Raw genomic sequence first — 25195 nt, forward strand, 5'->3', positions numbered from 1 at the left:
TTCTGCTTAGCGCCAAAGTGGGAACCTATCAATGAGAGAATAATCGTTGCCAGATTCAGAACACGGGTCCGAAACCTTACCATAATCCAATGTTATGCGCCAACCGATGCTGCCGAATTGCAGGACAAAGAGAACTTTTACAGTCAACTGAATGCTGTCGTGGATAAGACTCCAAGAGGTGATATCAAGATCTACACAGGCGAAGATCGGCTCCGACAACTCGAACTATGAGCGCATTATGGGACGCCATGGTCTCGGAGATATTATGAGCGAGAACGGCGACGAGCATCAAAAATGCCTTTATTGAAACAAGCGAGAACAACCTGGATGAGCTGCGCGCTCAGAGGAAGGAGTGGATCACCGATGAAACGTGGAGGAAGATCGAGGAGCGGAGAGAAGCAAAAGCCGCTATAGAGCGAGCAAGGACCCGAGGAGCCAAGAACGAGGCCCGTCAGCGGTATTCGGCTCTAGAGAGGGAAGTTAAGCGTTCCTGTATACGGGACAAGCGAGCGTGGGTGGACTCCCTGACTGATGAAGGGGAGAAAGCCGCAGCAACTGGCGATATCCGCCTCCTCTATGATGTTTCACGACGCCTGAGCGGGGCAAGGATGAACCCAAGGATGCCTATGAAAGACGCAACTGGACAGTTGCTAACCGACCCCACTGACCAGTTGAAACAGTAAAACAAATGAACTTGAATCTTTGACCATATAGCATTATTTTTACTATTTAATTCCAAGCGCTTTCATCAAGGAGTTTTTGCGATAACGCATAGATGACATTGCCGAATAATTATTCCATCCGTTTGCAATTTCCGATAATTTTCGCAGAATATTTCGTATTGAAATACCAAAAGATAGGGGAAATCGCTCTAATGTTGGCCTATGGATCTAACATTGGGCCCATCGCATAAAAATCTGCTATTGATCAATTTTATCTAGCTGAACAATGACGCGTCAAGGACGGTACTAATGGATATTTTTTGTTGCTATTGAAAATTTAGTGGATTGCTGAATTTATGTATGTGTGTGTGTGTGTGTGTACAATCTAACCCCACTGTCCGGCAGTGTTATTATGGAAGAAAACTGCTTTTTATTACCCTTAAATTAAAGCAGGTTTAGTCCGGGAGTTAGAAGGTGTCAGCTCTATTGCAGCTCCAGTGACCCATTTCAGAATGCCTGGTAATTTACGACCACTCCGAGGTCACTTTTACTTACAATAAGCCCCGCATGTTCACTCTACCTTTATCAAATGGATAATGGTATCATAAACACACTTCCAGATTCAAAAATATTATTTCCAAATCTGGCACGTATATAGTTTTGAAATTTGTTCAACTGTATTAAATCGATTTGAATGGACATTTCTTACCAATTTTGTTTCGAATACCTCTTGATTCATCTGCTGGCAGCACTTACTGGCCCTTACCGGCGACCAACCCTTACTCAAATGCTTCAACTTCCCGGATGGCAGCCCGCTTGATTCACTCCATCTTGATGACCTTCTGTTTGCCTATCAGCCTCTTCCACTTTTCGTCCTTCAGATACAAATCCGGAATAAGATCTTTTTTTTTTTACACCATCAATTTTAGAGTTTTTTTAATCGTTCAAATTGATAAAAACCATAAAAACACAGAGACTTTTTTTTTTAGCAAAATCAAAACACGTCATTTCAATCGCGCGGCCTACTTCCAACCTAGTCGATAGCTGAATTTATGTATGGGCCCAAATTAGGGACACTTAGGCCGACATTACATACATTTCCCCTATCTTACAATATTCATCAATTAGTGCGAAGGAAAAACGTCACGCGCGAGCTTGATCATGCTCTCGGTGCTGATGGTTTTTCTTGCTAATTCATTCATAGATCGTACCGTCGTGTAGGAGTTCACTTTTGAACCCCTTCGGATACGGTTGTGTTTTAATTGCTTTCCCTTTTGTGCGTGCGTTTGCTTTCGTAGTTTTCGGCTGCTTTTGCCTGATTAGCACTGGCATTCTGCCTTCCGTGTGTGATTGGTGGTTTTCTTACTTTCTGGAAAGTATTAGAATCGAGAAAGAAAACGTGATTCATCATGTATTTGTTTTTTTTTCTTCGCTTGTGCTCCCGGAACAGAAATTTGAGGCATCGCGAGTGATAGTTTTTAATTTCAGTTTTGAATAGTTTTGTGTCGGCGAGTGCGAATTAATCTTCACGACTATCGACCGTCTTTGGAGTAGTCCTCAGAACTGGCCAAGTGGACTCACAATGTGCATCAGTGTTTTTATCACACACAGATGGTTCCTTTTTGATTGTTTAATTTTATTTTAAACATTATTGGAATTTAAATTTAGGGGCTAACTCTTGGTGGCTACCGCTTTTGCTTACTGAGTAGAAGATCGTGGGTTTACTCCCAAGCTCCTCGAGAACAAAACAATGGTCACTATGGCCCCATCGCCTGCTTAAGCGAATCCTGACCCATCTCCTACCAAACTATCCAACTCCGTAGCATCTATGGCTGGCCTTCCATTAAGCAGATGTTACATCAACAATATCCTTCCTTTCCCCGTAACGGAGAAGATGGGCGTGGCCGGCAATGGTAATTGTCATGATTTTCCTGTTCTGAACTTTGATTGAAAAACTATTCAGTCCCAAATAGATTTCCTTAAGGTTCAATTTACTTTGATGCTTTTTGGAAAATTTCAAAAGCAGTTTTTTGCGACGCATTATTTCAGATTGCAAAAAGCTCGCACTATTCGATTCCTTTTGATATTTTACACAAAATGACGCGAGCTTTTTGCAATCTAAAATAATGCGTCGAAAAAAACTGCTTATGAATTTTTAAAAAATGCATCTAAGTAAATTGAACCTTAAGCGATCAGAATAAGAACGTTAAAGTTGATACATGACAGTTGCCAGTACGCAATCTACGAATTACTCCGTTACACACGCAACGCAACGTATAGATCGCCCCATCGTGTGGCTTTTTTTCGCTTCTCTGTTTTGTGCGAGCGTTTCAAATCAAATAGTTCTTCCCGCTGGAGACTGCTTACGTACAGATACATGCAAAAGCCAGTTGATTGCTTAGGAAAACAATATTTAATGCTGGCGGATCAAAAAAAAACTGCAAAGGACAGCCCTATGGGGTTGTACGCAATGGTGACGTAGGACTACGTGGTCTTATATAATAAATCTTATTTGTTAACTGCAGCAGGAGCTTGTGTTTTTTCTATAGGAATAGGAATTTGATCTGTTTATACTCTTTAGTATGACGCGCTTGACATAGATGGCCCACAGCGACTCACGAAGAGCTACTGATTCCGATCAATAGCGGCGCGGCTTCTTCCTCCTTCTATGGATGCTCATATGGGCTCCAGCTCGGCCTTTCGTTGTGTACTGGAGAACAATGTTCAACGCCACGTGCGGAAAGCACTGCTGCTGCTGATGCCGACGACCGGACATCACCACACACGGTGATTGGAACTGAATCCGATCAACGGTTGAGGCTAGCCTTGGTAGCTAGCTGCTTGAGGAGAACCTTTCGTTGTGTACTGGAGAACACCACCACTCACCACACGGTGACTGCATAAACACCGTTTGGCGGGACCAGATGGAATTCAACTTTGAAATCTGTGTTAGGGAAATCACTATTCGCAGGCAATCGGTGATAATTTTAATTATCATAGCAACAGTTGTACACTCGTGAAATTATCAAAAGTGAAATTTAAAAAATATGATAAATTCTTAACTTAAATGCGTACGAATATTTATGATCGATTGGTGATAAAACTATTAAAATTGGTCCAGGGGCAGCTGAGTTATTAACGTTCAAAAGCTTTCTTAATTTTGTTACATGTTCCATTTTTGTTTTTCACAAAGTGTGCCCCCATATAGAAATCACAGACGTAGTCCTACGTCAAAAGGTTTGTATTGAAATAAGGAATTTTACAGGAAATGTTCCTACCAATCTTTTGAAACAATATACGGAAGTCAAATATGACCTTTTATTCTAAATGCTTGTGTAATTAATGAGCAAAGTTAGCGACCACTACGATTTTGGTCCTAAAATTGAGCTTAAAAAATGGTTTTAGGAAAATTTAAACATCAGTCTTGTAAAAATTGCTAGAGATTTTAGTTGATTAATTTTGCACAGAAGAGTTTTTTTTCCGAATGAGCGTTGGGTTATTTTGTAAAAAATCGATGAAGTAAATAATTCTGAACCGATCCACTTTCACCTTAAATTATAATGTTTGTATAGCATTCGAAAGGGAAACACACTTAGATTATGTTACAGGAGCTAGTATTTTATTCTAAAGATCAGAGTTGTGAGGAAATGCTATACTTATATTAACATGAAGCTTTAGTGCGATAATTGATTAGCTAGAAATAATGATGGTAAAGCACGCAACACCACCCTACTGCGCTGGTCTCTGAGATGGCTACTTTGATCATAGAGACAGAAGCAAAACAATAGTTGGGTAAAGAAGAATTGCATTATAATACACCATCGCCTGGAAATGCTTTCGGCAATGTGTGGCTTTAGGTAGTGATAAACGTCGTTCGAACTATTGAACATTTAGTTCTTTTAATTGATCAATCATCAATTATCTTAACTCTTTCCGTTTTTTATTTGTAAGCGTATCAAATTTGTAGTATTTATTTCAAAGAGAAAGTTGATGAAGAGAATCCAAGGGACTGTCAACTTGAGTATTTTCGATTCATCTACCCGCCTTTAAAAGGTGTATTTTGATTTTTTTGTTATTTATGAATTTTTAAGTTTTGTGCATTTTGGTATTAAAGTGTGTTCAATTCACCCCTCACAGGATTTCCTTCCGAATTATATGAATGGGGCGGGGCGGAAAGTATCGTTTGTGCAGAATATGTAAAAAAGGAGGGACTTCGAGAGATTGAACTCGTGAGAGCTAATTTTCTCACAAATTTGATTTTATTGGCTTTCTGTGGACTGAATATGCACCCAAAGCGAATTATTCCCACTTCTCTCAAATTCTATATGGATTTTTAACACTTCCTACCAGCGTGTTTTGGAAAATGATCGGACGATGAATAATCTCACCAATACATTCGGGTCTACAATTCCACACTTTCTATAGAGACCAGGTTGAGCCTTGATAGCTGGCTGCTTGCCGGAACTGATGACCTTGACCAATGTCCAAATAATACTCTTTAACAAATTTATGGTGGTCCTGAAAAGGACCATTTTGTAGTGATGGTTGAGTAATGCTGAGCTGAGCACGACGAGCTACTGATTCCGATCCTAGCCTAGCGGTGGAACTTCTTCCTCCTTCTCTATGGTTGCTCATATGAGCTCTGCAGCTCGCTGCTTGCAGGCAGCCTTTCGTTGTTGTTGTTGTTGTTGAAAGCACTCCTGCTGCTGCTGCTGCTGCTACTACTGCTGCTGCTGGACTGGACACCACCACTTACGGTGATTGAATGAGCACCGTTCAGTGGGACCGCATCGAATTCGATTTTTAAGTCTGTGTTAGGGAATGCGCTGTTTTCAGACATTCGGTGATAATTTTGATCACCATTGCAACAGTTGGACATTTGGTATTTTGCAATAGTGACCTATTGAAAATTAAGAAGTGCTTATTTTAGCAGATTGGTAGATAAATTTCCAATCGTTTGGCTTGTTTAGAATTAAAATCTATCTGCTATTGGTCGAAACCTGAACTCTTTTCATAATGCTGTGCATTTTGGTTTTTTGAAATTGCGCGGATTCTATAGATCCTGTGGAGATCTATCTAGTCCTGATGTATGTGTTGGTAGAGGGAAAATGTAAAATTTGCGGGAGACGATGTCTTAACACTCGAAAGCAATTTTGTGAAATATGAAGTAAAACAAATCCTAGCTAGTTCTGCATGATGATTTTGTTTGATTTTATTTATTTGTAAAGTCGCCGGAAAATACCAGCTGGCGATTTGTTTTTTTTTATGATAACTCCTTACTTGAAAACAGGCAAAAACTCACAAACAGGCCGACTTTTTATGGTATACAGTGTGATAATTCAATAATCAATAAATTATCTCAACATTTAGTGGCAAACCATTCATAAATTTTGGTTACATACAAAAAAATTCTATAATTCACATTAAATTTCATATGTAAGCGCCGATTGAAACAATCTTTTCGACGTCACTACAAGGGTGATTGATTAAACGAAATAAACGAATCGTGTGGAAAGAAGCCAAGGAAAAACTAATTGCACCAATATATTCAGGCCTACAATTCCACACCTTCTATTTTAGACAGGTTGAGCCTTGATAGCTAGCTGCTTGCGGTAACTGATGACCTTGACCAATGTCCAAATAATACTCTTTAACAAATTTTTGGTGGCCCTGAAAAGGGCCGTTTTGTAGTGATGGTTGAGTAATTCTGAGCTGGGTGTTCAACACGGATGAGGCTGTCGAGCTGTATGTCGTTTGGAGCGAGGGTGACACGCTTGGCATAGATGACCGACCCGTAGCGACTCACGAAGAGCTACTAATTCCGATCCATAGCATAGCGGTGCAGCTTCTTCCTCCTTTGATGACATAGTGTAGGTCTAGAATTTCGACTAGAATGGGGTACGTTAATCGATTTGCTTGGGACTAATAGGCTAGTCAAGTAGTGAGCCAATTTAAAATCTATAATTTCGTATTGATTGTTGCTGCTACTGCTGCTACTAATTTCGACGATCGAACACCACCACACGGTTCTGAGTATGGCGATGAGTGTGCAAAATATTACGCAATTCCATCCTCCCTATTCGCACGCGCCCGAAGATCGGAGGCGAATGCCATGCCACTTCGACTGGTTTCGTCTACTTACTACTCTCTGACGACTGTGCTGGGGAAGCAGCATAATGCATGTAGGTAATTGGTGGATTTGTTAGTTAATTCGACGCTTTTGGACAATGCTGGACATTTACCAGTTTTCAATAGTTTCTGGTTAAAAATCAACATTTGGAGCCATATTTCTGATCGATTGGTGATAAAATTATTGAAATTGGACCAGGGGCAGCTGAGTTATTAACGTTCAAATCTTTCTTAATTTGTTACATGTTCCATTTTCGGTTTTCACAAAGTGTACCCCCATATAGAAATCAAAGACGTAGTCCTACGTCAAAAATTGACCCGGTGTTGATTCTAGAAGGTGACAAGGTCAACACGAAGGTCTACATCGGGATTTTAAGTAAGTATGTTCTTCCGTGAATCAAAGAACAGTACGGTCCGAAGCCAAATGTTGTATTTCAACAAGATAGGGCTCCGTGCCACACCTCGAACCGCATTCAGAAGTGTTTGCAGGAACATCTTCCGTTCTGGGCGCCATCCAGTCTCGATCTTAATCCGCTGGATTACTCAATATGGCGCGTCATGAAGGCCAAGACCTGTTCTAAACGCCACCCGAGTACAGCAAGCCTCAGACAAACATTGACCCGTACCTGGAGAGAAATGGATCCAGACTACATTATTAGAACCGGCCGTGCATTCCGGAAGCGTGTGGAGGCCGTAATTGCAGCAAGTGGAAACTCGATCGATGATTAACATATTTTAAGACTCTGAGAAACATCCCCTCTTTGAATAAATAAAAAAACTCGAAAACGACATTGCTCAATGGTGCTTAATGGTGCAAACATTATCACGCACAGGGTGGCCAGACCTGCTGATTTATCGGTAGTTCAACCGATTTCGGGATGCCAAGCGATTCACAGACGAAAGGTTAAAAACTACCGATTTTTCACTTTTCCTACCGAGAATCACAGAGTTTTAGTAATCTTGAAAAATATTCAATACCTATGTTTTGTTTTCCGCTTAGATTAGAAATATTGATTTCGACACGTTTAAAGCTCAGTGTTTACTCGGCTGTCGACAGAAGCACTCTCAATGTGTGTCACGCGATCGTCTGTTTATTCGGCAGCAACCATTGTGCGGTCCTCCTCATTGTTCTTCATCAGCAGTTATTTCAGTCGATGCGTCGTCGACTTTGGACAGCAACCGTTTCGTGATGAATGTGTGAGGTGTGAGTGCTGACCACGTTTTGCGTCCATTGCTACAATGGAAGCGCTCTGATCATCGTTGGCGAATCTGCCATACAAGTAAACCATTGGAAGCGGCTTCCGTTCTGGTAGAGGAGGCTTATTGGATAGCGGAAGATTAAATGTTTATTGTGTTGTACCTTTTTACTATTATTTTAAGATGTATTGTACAGTGAACAAAAAACCTCGGCTCTGTAAAGTTAATTCGGTTGAGCCTTATCAAATAAATAAATTAATAAACTAAAACTTTTAAAGCAGAAGAACTGAAGGACAGTGTATGTTCTGAAGCAGAGCCACCCCCCCCCCCCCCGCTCACAACAAGGGTTTCAAGTTTCGGGAAAAAGCCTTCTTAAGACGGCCTACCGATAACTACCGATAAAAGTTTTGAGAATCTACCAATGATGAAAAAAATAATCTGGCCACTCTGATCACGCATACGGTAACTATAGCATTTCCTCCCAACTCTAAAATCGTAAACTTCACGTAAGAAGTAACAACGCCCTTTGATTGAATTCTAAAGATGACAAATGAAAGCCCTGACGGTTCCTTTTCTAATGGTATGCAGACATTTGTATTTTATGCAGAATTGTTAGAGATGCATTGATTTAAATCATCCAAGAATTTGCAAAAAACGATCTTTTCTTAATCTGTTGAATACCCCGTGTGTTTGCTAGTAACAGAAAAAAAAACTTCCTAGTTGCGCTGTTCTGTGTCGTTTATATCTGTTTATATCAGTGCGTGCTGGATCGCCATCCAAAGGGGATTAGTTTTCTGCAAACAGTCATCGAATGTTTGATCTGGAAATGATCCAATAAACAAAGAAGCATCTAGTTTACGTTAGCACAGTCAAAGGCACTGTTTATAGACAACGCGCGGCATTCCAAGAATTTTGTTATGCTTTTATTGAATTTATTGGTTTTAATTACAAGATAAGTTGAATATTTAACATACCTTTATCAAATTTATTGACATCTAACTCGCTGCCGCTTCTCCATTACAAGGCAGATTGTCCATTCATTTATAGGTCTAATCTGAAGCCGCGAGCCATTGCCATGATAACCCATTCGGAAGCACCAATCTGACCATAATCACTTTTTTTTATTAACGTTGTCAAACACAATACGAACGTATCATCACTCAAACTGCCGCTCATGGCATATTCGTCCCGTAGCACATATCAGTAAGGCGAGGAAAACATAATTTATGTTCCTTCTTATGCAATGAGACAACCAATTTCACTGATTTTCCCAATGTTTGCCCCTGCCGAAAAAAGCTGATGAGATCATTCGGTATGTATCAATTGAAAATCTCAAGTATAACCAAAACGCTAATTCAAATGGGACCAGACGTCACAACATTGTTACTAAGCAGGACGGAACGTCGTACAGAGTATGAATCATCGCTAATCAGCTAGGTCAAATGTTAGTACACATGTAGCTGCTCCTTATCAAAAGTACTTCAGGCGGCATTAACTCTTGTTTATACAAACGGTAAACATCAGGTAGCAGAGCAGTAACAACTAATCTTATCATTTGTCAAAAGATAAACACAGATTTCAAGTACTATAAATCTGAACAATTAAATAAAGATGCCGCATAATCTACATCGTCAAACCGGTTTGCTCGGTAGCATATATTTCAGTTATAAGCGGTATGTTACGACTAAATCAATCTGGGGGTTCCCAATTTAAAAAAAAAACAACTTTCAGCAATACGAAGACTCGATAATTCGGACATTATTCTGTCAGTTTTCAAATATATGCTGTGAACATGCTGTCTGTTTTTTTAATCGTTTTTAAGTATGGATTTGAATGTCGGATAATCGAGTCAGTAATGCGATAATTCAGCCACGATTTTGACGGATTAGCAGATGGCGACACTGTATTCAAAACCAACCGGAACGAATCGAAAATCCCAATGCAATTGCATAATTTCTGCAATAACCTCAATACTGCCCGAAAAAACCTGCTTCTGCGTTCCAGTTATCGATGGCAAAAAATTTCCCCCAGAAAGAAAAAGCCACAAACCGATCCCGGTGGCCCATTTCTTTCCGAGTGAGTGCTGAACATGGTTCACCACAGAAGCAATAAATCATCAAAACAACATTTATTTCCGCACCCTGTTGTTCCCGGTCCCAGCCAGCTCCGCAAAATTCCGAGAAAGCGGCAGAGTCTCTACAACATGATTGTTATTGTCCGGACAAGGCTATAGAGCGCCTCATCCCATCAGCCCAGTCAGGAACTATTCTCTTTATGAACGCGCGTTCCGTCGACCAGGCGAGAGCGATATTCGATTCGGGAAAAGAAGAAAATCAAGGTCGCCGTAGCAAAAACACACTCTCGTTCCACTCAGTCAGGCGTGCAAAAAAGTAAATTGGCAATGACGAAAATTAGTTCAAGGTTGTTTCGGGTACCTACCATAGCTGAGCTTCGCAAGCGAAGGGGAAGTTTTTGGAACCTTCGCAAGGTGATATAACATTTTTATGACGCTTTCCCAAAGTAGTATGAAGTATAATATACAAGAACTCACGTCGTGAAGCAGAAACGAAGATTGATTTATCATGTGAGCGGAGCGAAATTGATTGCCCATATAGAACGACAGCGATTGGAGAGGTGATATCAATTAAACTTTGCATGTATGATGATGCTATCAGTAGCTATGGCTATCATTGAATGACGGATTGGCTGTTGTCATGGAATTACCGACGTATGTACACCTTTTATTTAATTAAATTTACCTAACATGCAGGTGAATTGTCTATGCTAAACAAGAATGGAATTTAATTTTGAGTTTAATATGATTGGACTGCTAACGAAGGACATTTTGCAAAATTCATATTGGAAAGAAATAATAACATTTGGTAAACGTCCAAACTAACAATTGAAGCTGAAAATCTAGCAAAAAACGTGATGAAGCTACACGACGAATGAGAACGACCCAAATTTGAGTTTAGTTTACTTATAATCAAAGTTGCAGATATTGGCAACGAATCATGCATCGCATTGTCTGCTGCTCATTAAGGTACGTTCAGACTATCTGATTTGTTGGTCTGATTCGAGCGGACTGCTTGATAATTTTGTCGGATGTTGGAATGTGTTCACACTTTTTCGACATGATGATCAGATTTGACTTTTGATTTGTCGAACCTAATAGGTTTGTGGTTAATTTTCATTCGACTCATTCAGCAAAATAGCCGCAAGTGAAATGAAAATATTGATTTTTCGACGTAGGGCTACGTCTGTGATTTCTATATGGGGGTACACTTTGTGAAAACCAAAAATGGAACATGTAACAAAATTATGAAAGATTTTGAACGTTAATAACTCAGCTGCCCCTGGACCAATTTCAATAATTTTTATCACCAATCAATCAGAAATATTTCTACACATCTGTTAAATTTAAGACTTAATCATTTTTCAAAATGTCACTATTGAAAATTGCACGAATAAGGAACTGTTGCTAAGATAATTAAAATTATCACCAATTGCCTGCGAAAAGCGATTTCCCTAACACAGATTTCAAAGCTGAATTCCATCCGGTCTCACCAAACGATGTTTATTCAATCACCGCGTATTGAGCGGTGGTGTTCTCCAGTACACAACAAAAGGCTCCCCGCAAGCAGCTAGCTATCAAGGCTGACCTCAACCGCTGATCGGATGCAATTCCAATCACTGTGCGTGGTGGTGTCTGGTCATTGGCATCAGCAGCAGCAGCAGTGCTGTCGGCGCGTGGCGTTGAACATTGTTCTCTAGTACACAACGAAAGGCTGCCTGTAAGCCGCACCGCTATTGATCGGAATCAGTAACTCTTCGCGAGTCGCTGTGGGCCATCTATGTCAAGCGCGTCATACTAAAGAGTATAAACATAGAGAACCCCGCTCAAATTCCTATTCTTACATAAAACACAAGCTCCTGCTGCAGTTAACAAATAAGATTTATTATATAAGACCACGTAGTCCTACGTCACCATTGCGTACAACCCAATAGGGCTGTTTCTTGTTATTTTTTTGACGTAGGACTACGTCTTTGATTTCTATATGGGGGTACACTTTGTGAAAACCTAAAATGGAACATGTAACAAATTAAGAAAGATTTTGAACGTTAATAACTCAGCTGCCCCTGGTCCAATTTCAATAATTTTATCACCAATCGATCAGAAATATGGCTACGCATCGACAATGCTTCCGAATGTTGATTTTCAACAAGAAACTATTGAAAAACTGGTAAATGTCCAGCATTGTCCAAAAGCGTCGAATTAACTAACAAATCCACCAATTACCTACATGCATATGCTGCTTCCCCAGCACAGTCGTCAGAGAGTAGTAAGTAGACGAAACAAGTCGAAGTGGCATTCACCTCTGATCCTCGGGCGCGTGCGAATAGGGAGGATGGAATTGCGTAATATTTTGCACACTCATCGCCATACTCAGAACCACACGCTCACGATCACATCACTGTGTGGTGGTGTTCGGTCGTCAAAATTAGTAGCAGCAGTGCTTTCGGCGTGTGGCGTTGGAAATTGTTCTCCAGTAACAACGAAAGGCTGCCTGCAAGCAGCGAGCTGCAGAGCCCTCATAAGCAACCATCAAAGGAGGAAGAAGCTGCACCGCTATGCTATGGATCGGAATGAGTAGCTCTTTGTGAGTCGCTGCGGGTCGGTCATCTACGCCAAGCGTGTCACCCTCGCTCCAAACCACATACAGCTCGACAGCCTCATGAGTGTTGAACACCCAGCTCAGAATTACAATTACTCAACCATCACTACAAAACGGTCCGTTTCAGAGCCACCAAAAATTTGTTAAAGAGTATTATTTGGAAATTGGTCAAGGTCATCAGTTCCCGCAAGCAGCTAGCTATCAAGGCGCAACCCGACTATAGAAGGTGTGGAATTGTAGGCCTGAATATATGTATTGGTGCAATTAGTTTTTCTTCGGCTTTCATTCCGCCGATTGTTTCAATCGGCGCTTACATATGAAATTTAATGTGGATTATAGAATTTTTTGTATGTTACCAAAATTTATCACACTGTATACCATGAAAAAGCGGCCTGTTTGTGAGTTTTTGCCTGTTTTCAAGTAAGAAGTTATCATAAAAAACAAATCGCCAGCTGGTATTTCCCGGCGATTTTACAAATAAATAAAATCAAACAAAATCATCAGCCAGAACTAGCTAGGATTTGTTTTACTTCATATTTCACTAAATTGCTTTCGAGTATTAAGACATCGTCTCCCGCAAAGTTTACATTTTTCCCTCTACCAACACATACATTAGGGCTAGATAGATCTCCACAGGATCTATAGAATCCGCGCAATTTCAAAAAACCAAAATGCACAGCATTACGAAAAGAGGTCAGGTGTCGACCAATAGCAGATAGATTTTAATTCTAAACAAGCCAAACGATTGGAAATTTATCTACCAATCTGCTAAAATGAACACTTAGTTAAGTTTCAATAGATCACTATTGAAAAATACCAAATGTCCAACTGTTGCAATGGTGATCAAAATTATCACCGAATGTCTGAAACCAGCGCATTCCCTAACACAGACTTAAAAATCGAATTCTATGCGGTCCCACTGAACGGTGCTCATTCAATCACCGTAAGTGGTGGTGTCCAGTCCAGCAGCAGAAGTAGTAGCAGCAGCAGCAGCAGCAGCAGGAGTGATTTCAACAACAACAACAACGAAAGGCTGCCTGCAAGCAGCGAGCTGCAGAGCTCATATGAGCAACCATAGAGAAGGAGGAAGAAGTCCCACCGCTAGGCTATCGGAATCAGTAGCTCGTCGTGCTCAGCTCAGCAGTGCTGTAAATTCTCAAAATCATTTGAACATTTTTGATGAAAATGAGAAAAGTAGCTATTCGCTATCGAAGGCGACCTCCTCCGAATGGGTGATATCAGTTGCTTAGTCATTTGACGAAGGCATGGATCATTCTCATTTGCGAAACGCTATATATCATTCGATTGAGTGTAACCTACACACAAACGGAGCTCTGGTCGACATTCCGGCGAAAAAGCTAAGCCAACCCGACACCAACCTGACTTCTATCAAACCCCAACCCGATGTTGACCCGACATTGACCCGACATAAACCCAAAATTGACCCGACATTAACACGACATTGGGTCGACATCGACCTTAAATTAGCCTTACATTGATCCGACATCGGGTCGACTTGTCTGTTCGGGACCATTTTCCTGGATTTCTTCCATACTCCACTGTCGTATATCAAATGATACTGAGTGACTCAATTGACAGTGACAATGAGCTTCGAATGAGAAAGGGGCTCTTCAAATTATGTTCATGTGAGAATTCGTTTACACAGAATTGATTGAATGGTTGTAGTGGTTCATCTTCAATCGAATGATATGAAAATTTACAGCACTGCAGCTCAGCATTACTCAACCATCACTACAAAATGGTCCTTTTCAGGACCACCATAAATGTGTTAAGATTATTATTTGGACATTTGTCAAGGTCATCAGTTCCCGCAAGCAGCTAGCTATCAAGGCTCAACCTGGTCTCTGTATAAGGTGTGGAATTGTAGGCCCGAATGTATTGGCGAGATGAATCATCGTCCGACCATTTTCCAGAACACGCTGGAAGGAAGTGTTAAAAATCCATATAGGATTTGAGAAAAGTGGGAATAATTCGCTTTGGGTGTATATTCAGTCCCCAGAAAACCAATAAAATCAAATTTGTGAGAAAATTAGCTCTCACGAGTTCAATCTCTCGAAGTCCCTCCTTTTTTACATATTCTGCACAAACGATACTTTCCGCCCCGCCCCATTAATATAATTCGGAAGGAAATCATGTGAGGGGTGAATTGAATACACTTTAATACCAAAATGAAAAAAACTTAAAAATTCATGAATAACAAAAAATTCAAAATACACCTTTTACAGTCGGGCAGATGAATCGAAAGTACTCAAGTTGACAGTCCTTTGGATTCTCTTCATCAACTTTCTCTTTGAAATAAATACTACAAATTTGATACGCTTACAAATAAAAAACGGAAAGAGTTAAGATAATTGATGATTGATCAATTAAAAGAACTAAATGTTCACATTTGTTCCGTCCACTAGCGGTCCTACGTCAAGCTTCCATTCGTGCCCCTAGGCACAGACCCTTCTACTTTTTACTTCTAAAATTGCATGGATTTGATTTGTGTTTTAATGGCAACTAGTAGCAAGGTAAACCGATTTCACTAATCACTAATGTGTATAATTTAACTGATTTTTATTTTCCAGTGTGTTTGGCCGTCAACAAAACAGTGTTTGTACAATACGAAGTATGTATTATATCTAGATAGAGCTGGAATTAGGGCGTAACAGCTTTTGTAAAAAATTACTTTTCTCGAGGATTTCTCTGAAAGTCATGGCTCTCCCTGGCAAATCGATGTCACCATCGAGTAGGGGAAGACTTCCCCTACTCGATGGATGTTTGTGTAGGCGTGCCTTGAGTCCCTATAAATCAACGAGAGAAGTCATTGTTTACATAGGCTGTTACGCCCCAATTCCAGCTCTATCTAGATATAATAATAAGCAAGCCAGACAGCAGGTCTGAGAGCCTACTAAGAATTTTTTAGAGCTTCAGAGAGATTTGTATTGAGCCTCAAGGTAATTCGTAGATCTTGAGTATAAAACTACGGAGCTTCAGATAATTTTACAGAACTTTAAAGGCATTTTAAAAACTTCAGGAGAGAAGATATTTAGAGAAATCTGTAAAACTGCAAGGAATTTTGGAGATCTTCTGAGGCACTCAGTGATTCAGTGTTTCAGAAAAGTACTTCAATTCCAAAAGCAAGTCTCAGCGAAGTACGAAAGTCCTAGATTTTGCAGAGCTCCATGGAAGTTGTAAATAGATAGATCTTAAGAACTTCAGGAAGTTTTTTTTTCTCCTCTGTTCGGGACATAAAACTACTGCAACCAGTAATTTGATCTATTGTAGTATATCCCGTGTCCTTAGTTTAGTGCATGTCGTATTACCAACAATCAATACGAAACTAACGATTTTAAATTGGCTCACCACTTTAGTAGCCTATTGGTCCCAAGCAAACGATTAACGTACCCTATTCTAGTTGAAATTCTATTACTACACTATGTTTGTTTTGATTCGCTATGAAAGTTTGACAGATAACATCAGGGGTGTGTGGATTCCTGCAGAACATGCAGGGGTGAGTGAAATAGCTTGGGACTGCTTGGGACCGTTGTTCTGGTACTGAGTGAGCCAAAAATAATAATGATTTTCTTCGGGACCCAGTGGTCTTAGAGTTACCTCTATGGTATTACTTCATCACTATTGAGAAATGGTGAAGTATTCGGTTTTGATACAGTTGTCATTCTTGCCTTCACCGCAAGGAATCGATTCTAATTGAAAGGTCCCGCTATTTATACCCTTCGGAGTGTTGGAACACCCTCCAAAGGCGCGCCCCTTTGTCAGTCAAAATTGGATTCCTTAACAACAAAATTAAAGAATGACACCGATAGCGACCATGCATCACTACCCTAGTCTTAACCACTTCAAACTAGGGAACAACAAATAGAAGATTAGGAATCACATAGAATAAAGATCATCCTCGGTCCAGGCAAACCGAAGAACTATCAACAAGGCATAAAAGGTAACAAGGACTAAGATGTATTCCTTTGATTACTGAAAAATCCTGTTCCCCTAGTTTGAAGTAGTCAAGACTAGGAATCGATGGTAGATCTTACATCCCGTAACGTACCACGAAAAGGTGATCTACGTTACGGGGCATTAGAAAGAAAATTGCAAAACTTCAGCAAAACTCAAAGAACTTCTGGAAAGTTCGCAGATCTTTAAAAGTATTTCCACAACTTCAGAGAAATTCAAATATTTCCAGATATGTAATTTGTAGAGCTTTAGTGAATTTCAAAGAATTTCAGATAAATCTGCAGAACTTTATGGAAGTCCAAGAATCCACAAAGAAATGTACAGAACTTTAGAGAAGATCTACTGGAAAATCTACAGAATTTTATTGAGGTTCCCAGAACTTCTGGGAAGTTCGCTGATCTTTATAGATATTTGCACAACTTCAGAAAAAATTAGTAGATCTTCAGAAAACTTCCTTCAATTTTCGGGAAACTCAAAAATTTCTAGATATTTTTTTTTATACTTAAGGGAATTGCGTAGATGTTCAGAGATATTTGCAGATATTAATTGAATCGTGATAATCTACAGAGAAAATGATATAACTTTTGAGAAGTTCGTAGATCATTAGACATTTAGTGAACATCAGAGATAATTGTTGATATTTAAGGATCTTAAATCTGCATGGATTCAGGAACTTTGTAGATTTTTAGAGAAATTTGCAGAACTTCTAAAGAACACACAGGACTTCTAAGAAATCTGCAGATCTTCAGGAAAGTTTGTTGATAGTCAAAGATATTTTACCAGGGAACAAAAACAAAACTTCAGGGACGTCCGAAGGTCTTCAGGGAAATATGCAGAATTGAGATCTTAACAGAAATTTTCAGAACTCAAGGAATCATGTAGATCTATAGAGAACTTTTCCCACTAGCTTGTCGAAAGTTGGTATCGACATCCTGGCGATGACTTGAAATCCTTTTTCGTCTTAATATCGCAGTTCTTGAAGGACAAGATAAGCCAGCTCCCTGACGGTGCTCCTCCTGAGTAACCATTTCCTACTCCACAAAGTTCACCTTCTCCTTCTCATTTTATTTCAAATAATAAAAGCAAATACGCCTGCCAATACGCTCGAACGAGATGGTTTTATCACAGATGGCTCACGGTCTCCCAGTGTTGGTGAGTTCTTTGCCATTAATGTCAGGCCAGTGACAAGACCTATACTAACAGCAGCGTTTGACAGTAGGCAGCATGCCCCAGGCTCAAATTGTTTATTTTGCTGTGCTGGGCCCGCTGTCACGGTATAACATGTTGCCTACGTGCCTGCTACTGGGCTGGTTAATGTTCACGAAAAGTTCACTATTTTGCCATACAGAAATTCAAACAAAAAAAAAATTATGGGCGGATCCGGATTTGGACAGTTTTTGACCTGTTTCATATGACCGGAAGGTGTATGCTGGTCACAAATGCCGTGCCAAACTAATTTCCTACGCAATTAATCAATCTTTGATGTGAATTTCGCTCCTCTTCGCTACACGGCGAATGAGAACGACCCAAATTTGAGTTTAGTTCACTCATAATCGCCAAAAGTGCAGGAACTCAGCGATGAGTAAAATTTGTCTCATGGTTTCCTGTGGAAAACCTAAAAAATCTGCCGGAAAATGAGGAAATTGACGAAAATTTTATTCAGTCTCGGAGTAGTACCAATAGGCTGAGTGAATCCAATCTTTACTTTTCTCAAATTCGGGAATTTTTCCCTGGAAAATCCTGGAAAAACCTGAAACAAACCTGGGAAAACATGAGGCAAATTTACTCATCGCTGAGTTCCTGCACTTTTGGCGATTATGAGTGAACTAAACTCAAATTTGGGTCGTTCACATTCGCAGAGTTACTACATTTTGCCATCAAGCATTCGTGACTCACCAGCTGCTTACTTCTGCTCGAATACTTGGGTGATGCATTCGCGAGATGTTTTTAAGACAGGTGGGCAGGAACTCACGGTCTCCCAGTGTTGATGAGTTCTTTGCCGTTAATGTTCACGAAAAGTTTACTATTTTGCCATACAGAAATTCAAAACAAAAATTTCTATCTGCGGATTTGGACTGTTTTTTACCTGTTTCATATGACCGGAAGGTGTACGCTGGTCACAAATGCCGTGCCAAACTGATTTTCTACGCAATTAATCAATCTTTGATGTGAATTACACGAATAAACACGAGGAGCATTTCTGATAGCAAAACTTGCCATAACAAAATGGGCACAGTTAATTTTAGTAATCAAACTAACACTTCTTGTGTGTCACCTTTGATGAATCTGCTAGATGCACGATGTTTTTTGCTCTCTCTCTTTCTTCGCTATCGTTAGCAGAGTTACTACATTTTGCCATCAACCATTCGTCAGCCAGCGTTGCTAGTATTCCAGATTTATCTGGATTTTCCAGATTTTAAGTCGTCTTTCCAGATACACAGACGGATCACGTCTATTTCCAGATTTTTTAAATATGTTCCAGATTTTCCCAGATTTTTTAAACATATTGCTTCAAAAATATCACTGCAATTGATTTACCCTCTAATCTAAAAATAAAAATCCAAACTTGCTACTTAAATTATAAAAGGCCATCACCGTTGGACGTTATTGCAACATCGTATATGAAATTGTAACAACATGTTTGCCTGTAAATGGGTTGCAGAATCATGAAAATTGAGACATTTCCTAAAGATTATCGGCTGAAAAAAGTCTTGAAACTTTTAAAATATCGGGTCTGGATTTTTTAATTTGCAGTTTCTGTTTAGATTTTGGCTATAACTATTTTTTTTGGAATCCTGGATTAGTAAACATCAGAATTCCAGTATGGAGGAATTTTCATAATTTTGGAATTAAATGAAACGGAAAACTGTTCAGAATTGAAAACAATAAATTGAGCTTTGGAAAATTAGCAAGGCTTTTGAAGTATGTTCGTAAGATTTTGAAATTAATTCATAAGATTTTAAGGAAAATTTTATACGCACCATAAAAATTTTAACTTTTTTTTAGTACCTCTGAATATTGAGTTTCCTTAGCAGTCTGAATTATTTTAGAATTCCTTGTGAAATTAAAGGAGAATTTCAAGTTAATTCTAAGTAGAGCTCCATCCTTCTCTGCGGGCTTCGTGGTTTCTGCGGCGCCACCCGTCGTTCAGGCGTATTGTAAGTGCCACGAAGAGAGGTTTCGATTCCATCCTGTGGAACTTTTCGTAACTCGAAAAATGTTCCTACTGGTCTACTGGACTGGGTGTGGTGTGTTGTTCGTTGTCTAGTGTTAAGTATGGTTGCAGACGGTGTCAATTGTCTTTTTTAAAACTCTGATGCCAATTGCATGGAGATTTTGTGAAGAAAAGAAATAAAATTCGGACGAGAAACCATAGAAAATTCTTTTGATGAAACTTAAGGAGTATGCTGATAGGAATCATGAGAATTATTTCAATGTAATTCTGTCCAATATTTCTATGGAGATATGAATTTCAAGAAATTTAAATTGGATTATGTGAAAAGATCATCTGGCAATTTCTGGGAGACATTCTTGGCCATTTTGGCAAAGTCCTTGAGTACTTAGGGATTTCTGAAGAGTATTTCAAAACGATTCTGACCTTACCTACACAGCAGTTCAAAGGAAATTATCGGATAAGTCTGAGAAGAGTGTGACGGTTATTCTGAAGAGTATACCAAGGAAATTATTAAGAATATTTTAAGGGAATTTCATGGATACAAATGGAGAACAAATTATGCCAATTTTTGGGAACTTTTACCAGGTTGAGGGAATGGTGGAATCGGATAGTGATTTATAAGAGATTATAAGAGATAATGTTTATAACTCTTAGAATGTTACTTATAGTGGATATTATCAAGATTACTTGGGAATCCAGAAAAGTAGTATGATGGAATTCTAGAATGATTCAAATGGAACTCTAAAAAAAAGGACAAATATATCCTGTGAAAAGTTCCAAGTAAGTTCAGACTAACAAAAAATTTCATGATCTGGGACCCAGGAAATATATGAATTCTAGAACTTAGAATCATTTCAAGATCCTGAGATTTCAAAAATGATGCTTTCAGACTTTCATTTTAGTTGTATGATACAATTATTCTTTGGCATAAAATTATTCGTGAAGGTCATACGAATATTTACCTGTAGTTTTGGTAAACTGAGTGTGAGTACCACGATGTGAGGCTTTGATTCCCACATCAGCCAGGTGAATTTTACATCAAAATAAAATTTCCTACTGGTCTACCAGGTGTTGTGTGTTGTATAATGTCAAGTATTAAATGGTAAATCTGATAAACCTCAGGGTAATATTAGAATTATATAGCATTTATAAAATCTTTCAGACACATACTGGTACTCATCACATTGTAAGGACTACATTGACTATTACTTAAAAAGTTCATCTCATCAAAGCTGTTTGATTCTTTGCTTCTCAGTTTTTTTAAGTTACAGTTTTAAAATATTTTCTGCAGTATTTTACCCAAAATTTAACTCATTTTTTGAAATTATGTGTAAAGGGTATTTAAACTTTTTGGGCCCATTGTGCCAATAATTTTCTTAACTTTTTGATGATTTGCAAATTTGCAGATTGGCACATCAATTTGATTTCAATAGCATTATATTAAAAACTGGACTTTTTAGAGCATTCCAGATTTTATACTTTAACTGGTTCAAATTTTTCTGAAAATGACCTGGCAACGCTGTTCGTCACTCACCAGCTGCTTACTTCTGCTCAAATACTTGGGTGATGCATTCGACAGCTATTCGATTCGCAGCCGAATAATATTCACAACGAATGCTTCACACTCAAAATAATCTAAGTGAAAACATAGATAGATTTTTTCCATCGCATTTTTCACGTAAGACTTACGTTTTTCTCATATGGAGGCACTCAATTCAGTGAGCTGCACCGTCACTGGATTATCATGTAGAAGTTACGTGATTCTTCCGATAAAATACATGGAGATTTCAATTGATTATTTAATTCCAATTCGATTTAAATAAAATGTATTCTTTATTTCTTAATAGGCATAATAGACAAAACACACGTTGGCATTAAACATATAATGAAATAAAATTCGAAAGAGACAAGGATCGGGAACAGGAACACTAACAAAAATTATTATAACTTCCACTTGATTTAAAGTCTATACATGATGGTCCTTGTCGTCATACTAAAAATGGAACAAACTAAATTAATCTCCATGTAAAATTTTAATTAATTATACTTACAACTCGAAATTGTCTCAGTAAAGACCAAACCAATCTGGATTTCAATGACATGTAAATATGCCCTGATGCCCTGTTTACATTATGCTGGTGACCTTTTTTGCTAGCAGCTGGCTCATTAGCGCTAGTGAAATAGCACTCCATTAATATTTTTTTACATTTCACAGTTAACATTCCCACACAGCATTCGCGGCGAATATTCGTCGCGAATATTCACCGCGAATATTCGTCGCGAATATTCATCGCATCGCTTCTCATCGTTTTGCATCGCACGCAACTACATTCGTATCCGATCACATCAATACATACGGACAATGCAAATTGAACGAGACTGTAAGGAGGACAGCAAGAACAGCAGGAATAAGCCTCGCTCACTGGTCACTCACATAGACTTCGCTGACATTTGTGAATTGCACAAGGATTAGTGCAGAACTTTTGGTAAATTTAAAGGTTTTCTTGCACTAATACTTACAATTTACCCAAAGCACTGCACTAATACTTGTGCATTTCACAAACGTCAGAGAAGTCTATAGACTCTAATCAAAGCATAGTTCGCATCGCTCGAGAATGCTTGCTTTGCTTCGTTCTTTCGAACGCGTTCGTAGTAAAGCCCGATTCAAAGTAAATTTGGACGCATTCAAGTGATCATAACTCAAGAATTAAACAACATATACGGTTGATCAAAACGTCAAACAAAAGGGTATTTATTCAGCTTTCAAACGATATATAACAAGTTATTACATTTCACCGTTTCGAACGAACTGTCGCACTTTACTTGTGATCGATGCCATCATGATCTGCACAGTCGCTGGTGACACTGTACCGGCGAACTTATTCCACTTTGAACGCATTTGTTGTGCATTTGTCACTTCTCTACCGCATCCTCGAAGTTTTCGCTTGACAATTGCCCAATATTTTTCGATCGGTCTGAACTCAGGGCAATTCGGAGGATTAATCTCTTTGGCGACGAAATTAACATTGTTTGCAGCACAAACGAAGTGACAGACGACTTACTGGCGAAGAAATCCATTTAAATAATGTGGTTCACTGTAATAGAATTTTCTTGGAAGCTTGTGCCATCATCCACCAGATGGGTTAGTTTTTTTGTTTTGATTTGAACAAAGTTGATTTTGTGTACAATGATTCTTTGACAGTGTGCAAAGAGTGCGTATCATTTTGTCATTTTTTATGCATTTCAGTTTTGAGTAGAGTGAAAGAGATAGAACCAAAATATTCTAGTACATTTGGTGAAAATGCTAGTTCAATCCAATAGTAGTGTTGCCATGTGGTACAATCCAGTAGTAGTGGTGTTACCATGTGGTACACTGAAAAATTGCAATAGCAGGTTAGTCACTAAAGTTTTCGAGCCGCTCCGTCTGTCACTTCGTTTGTGGTTTGCAGCATACCATTCTAGTACCTCCTTAGAGTAGTGGCAGCTGGCTAGATCCAGCCAAAACATAACGTTGGTCTTGTGTTGCCGAATGAAGGGTAAAATCCGCTTTTTCAGACACTCTTTAATGTAAACCTTCGACGTCATTGTGTGAGATGTAATGAAAACCTTGGTTTTAAGGCCACAACTGCAGATTTCTTGCCAAATCATTAGTTTCTGAGCAAACATATCAGCAAAAACAAATTTATACCTGGAAGGGACATCCCCACGACCAGTTTTCAGGTAAAAGTTTCGTCCGGGATATGTTTATAATCCTTTTTGACATATGTTTCGTCATCCATTAAAATACAGCCATCAAATGTCGTCAAAACTCGTTCGTATAGTAATCGTGCTCGCTTTTCGGCCACTAAATTTTGTTTTAGGTAGCGTAAATTCGGATGTTTACTGGCACAAAAAGACTTATATCCTTCTCTTGAAAGGATGTTACGGTGGAGAAGTTGGAATCGTATTTCTTCGCCAAATCACGTATTCACGTACCTCAACACCTTTCTCCTCAGCTCTTTGTCCCTAGTGCCACTTTTATGATAGATGCGCTGTGCTTTATCCCCACTCAGAGTATCCTTGTAACGTTTGATTACAAGACTGACCGTTGACTTTGGGAATTTTAACACTTTTGCTATTTTTGAGGCAGACCACGAAGGGTTCTCTAGATATTTGTGCACAATTAATTTTCTTTTCTCAAGTTCCATGATCCGTAATTTCGGGATGCGTCGATCAATCGAGAAAAACTTTTCACCAATTTCTTCGTCAATGAAACATCAACAAATGCCTGTCAAACGTTTTTTGTTCCAACCACCAGGGGCGCGGTGGTGTATTAAACCGTGCGTCCAGATTTACTTTGAATCGAGCTTTAGAAGGAGTGATTTCGAGCCGTACTATGTGAAGATCAGTAACCCTGCTTATAATCGCCAAAAGTACAGGAACTCAGCGATGAGTAAATTTTCTTCATGTTTTTCTGTGGAACCTCGGAAAATAAAGAATATTGGCGAAAATTTTACTCACTCTAGGAGTAATAGCAAAAGACTGAGTGAATCCAATCTTTACCTTTCTCATAGTAATTCCTGGGAATTCCTGGAAGAAACATGAGGCAAATTTACTCATCGCTGAGTTCCTGCACTTTATGCGATTTATGAGTTAACGAAACTCAAATTTGAGTCGTTCTCATTGGCCGTGTAGTTTTTGCTCATATAAACCGGTCTGCAGCTAAAATTTTCGATTTTCCTACAAATCTAAAAACTTTGTGTTGAAGACAAAAAGTGACTTCGGAGATAAACCAACCTGAAAATCTCCTAAATAAAGAAAATCAATCAATCAATCAAAAAGCGAGTTTTTCGTTATCAATCCAATGCATCCAAAATAGGTAGTGGGTTATAACAAAACATATTGCGTCTATCAGATTATGGCAATGAGATCCAGTCTCTGAAGCTGCCGAGAACATCATCAGCGCTGTTGCTCCAAAACATATTTAAGCTCCAACCATGAAACAGTTAATGCGGCAAGATGGCAACAAATGTTCTCAAAACCATTCTTATTTTTCCCGCAATGGTCAATTAAAAGTTTGATTTAGGGAAAATGGATGTAATGTCGGCCTAAATGCCCCTAATTTGGGCCCATACTAAATTTTCAATAGCGACCAAAAATATCCTTCAGTACCGTTCCAATGACGCGTTCATCTAGATAAAATTGATAAATAGCAGATTTTTAGCGATGGGCCCAATCATAGATCCATAGGCCAACATTAGAGCCATTTCTCCTAGGTGCTTGTTCACTTTATCGGCTCCATGTAATTGTTTTGCTAAAGATATATAATATCGTTTCAAATTTAGCTAATTCAAAAATCTGGACCGTTGGGAAGTTATTGACTGTGAAAACATTTAAGAGAA

The 25195-nt window shown here is 39.0% G+C and overlaps 1 protein-coding gene across 1 annotated transcript in view; it reads right to left on the reverse strand.

Moving 5' to 3' along the window:
* The window catches only part of LOC135709812 (lactosylceramide 1,3-N-acetyl-beta-D-glucosaminyltransferase A), a 118160-nt gene that overhangs the window by 90392 nt on the left and 2573 nt on the right, over positions 1 to 25195 (reverse strand). The gene's annotated exons all lie outside the window — the stretch shown is intronic.

This window comes from Ochlerotatus camptorhynchus, unplaced genomic scaffold, assembly GCF_037179485.1.
Source record: "Ochlerotatus camptorhynchus isolate MF236.1 unplaced genomic scaffold, CSIRO-AGI_Acam_v1.1 ptg000365l, whole genome shotgun sequence".
Lineage (NCBI taxonomy): Eukaryota > Metazoa > Arthropoda > Insecta > Diptera > Culicidae > Ochlerotatus > Ochlerotatus camptorhynchus.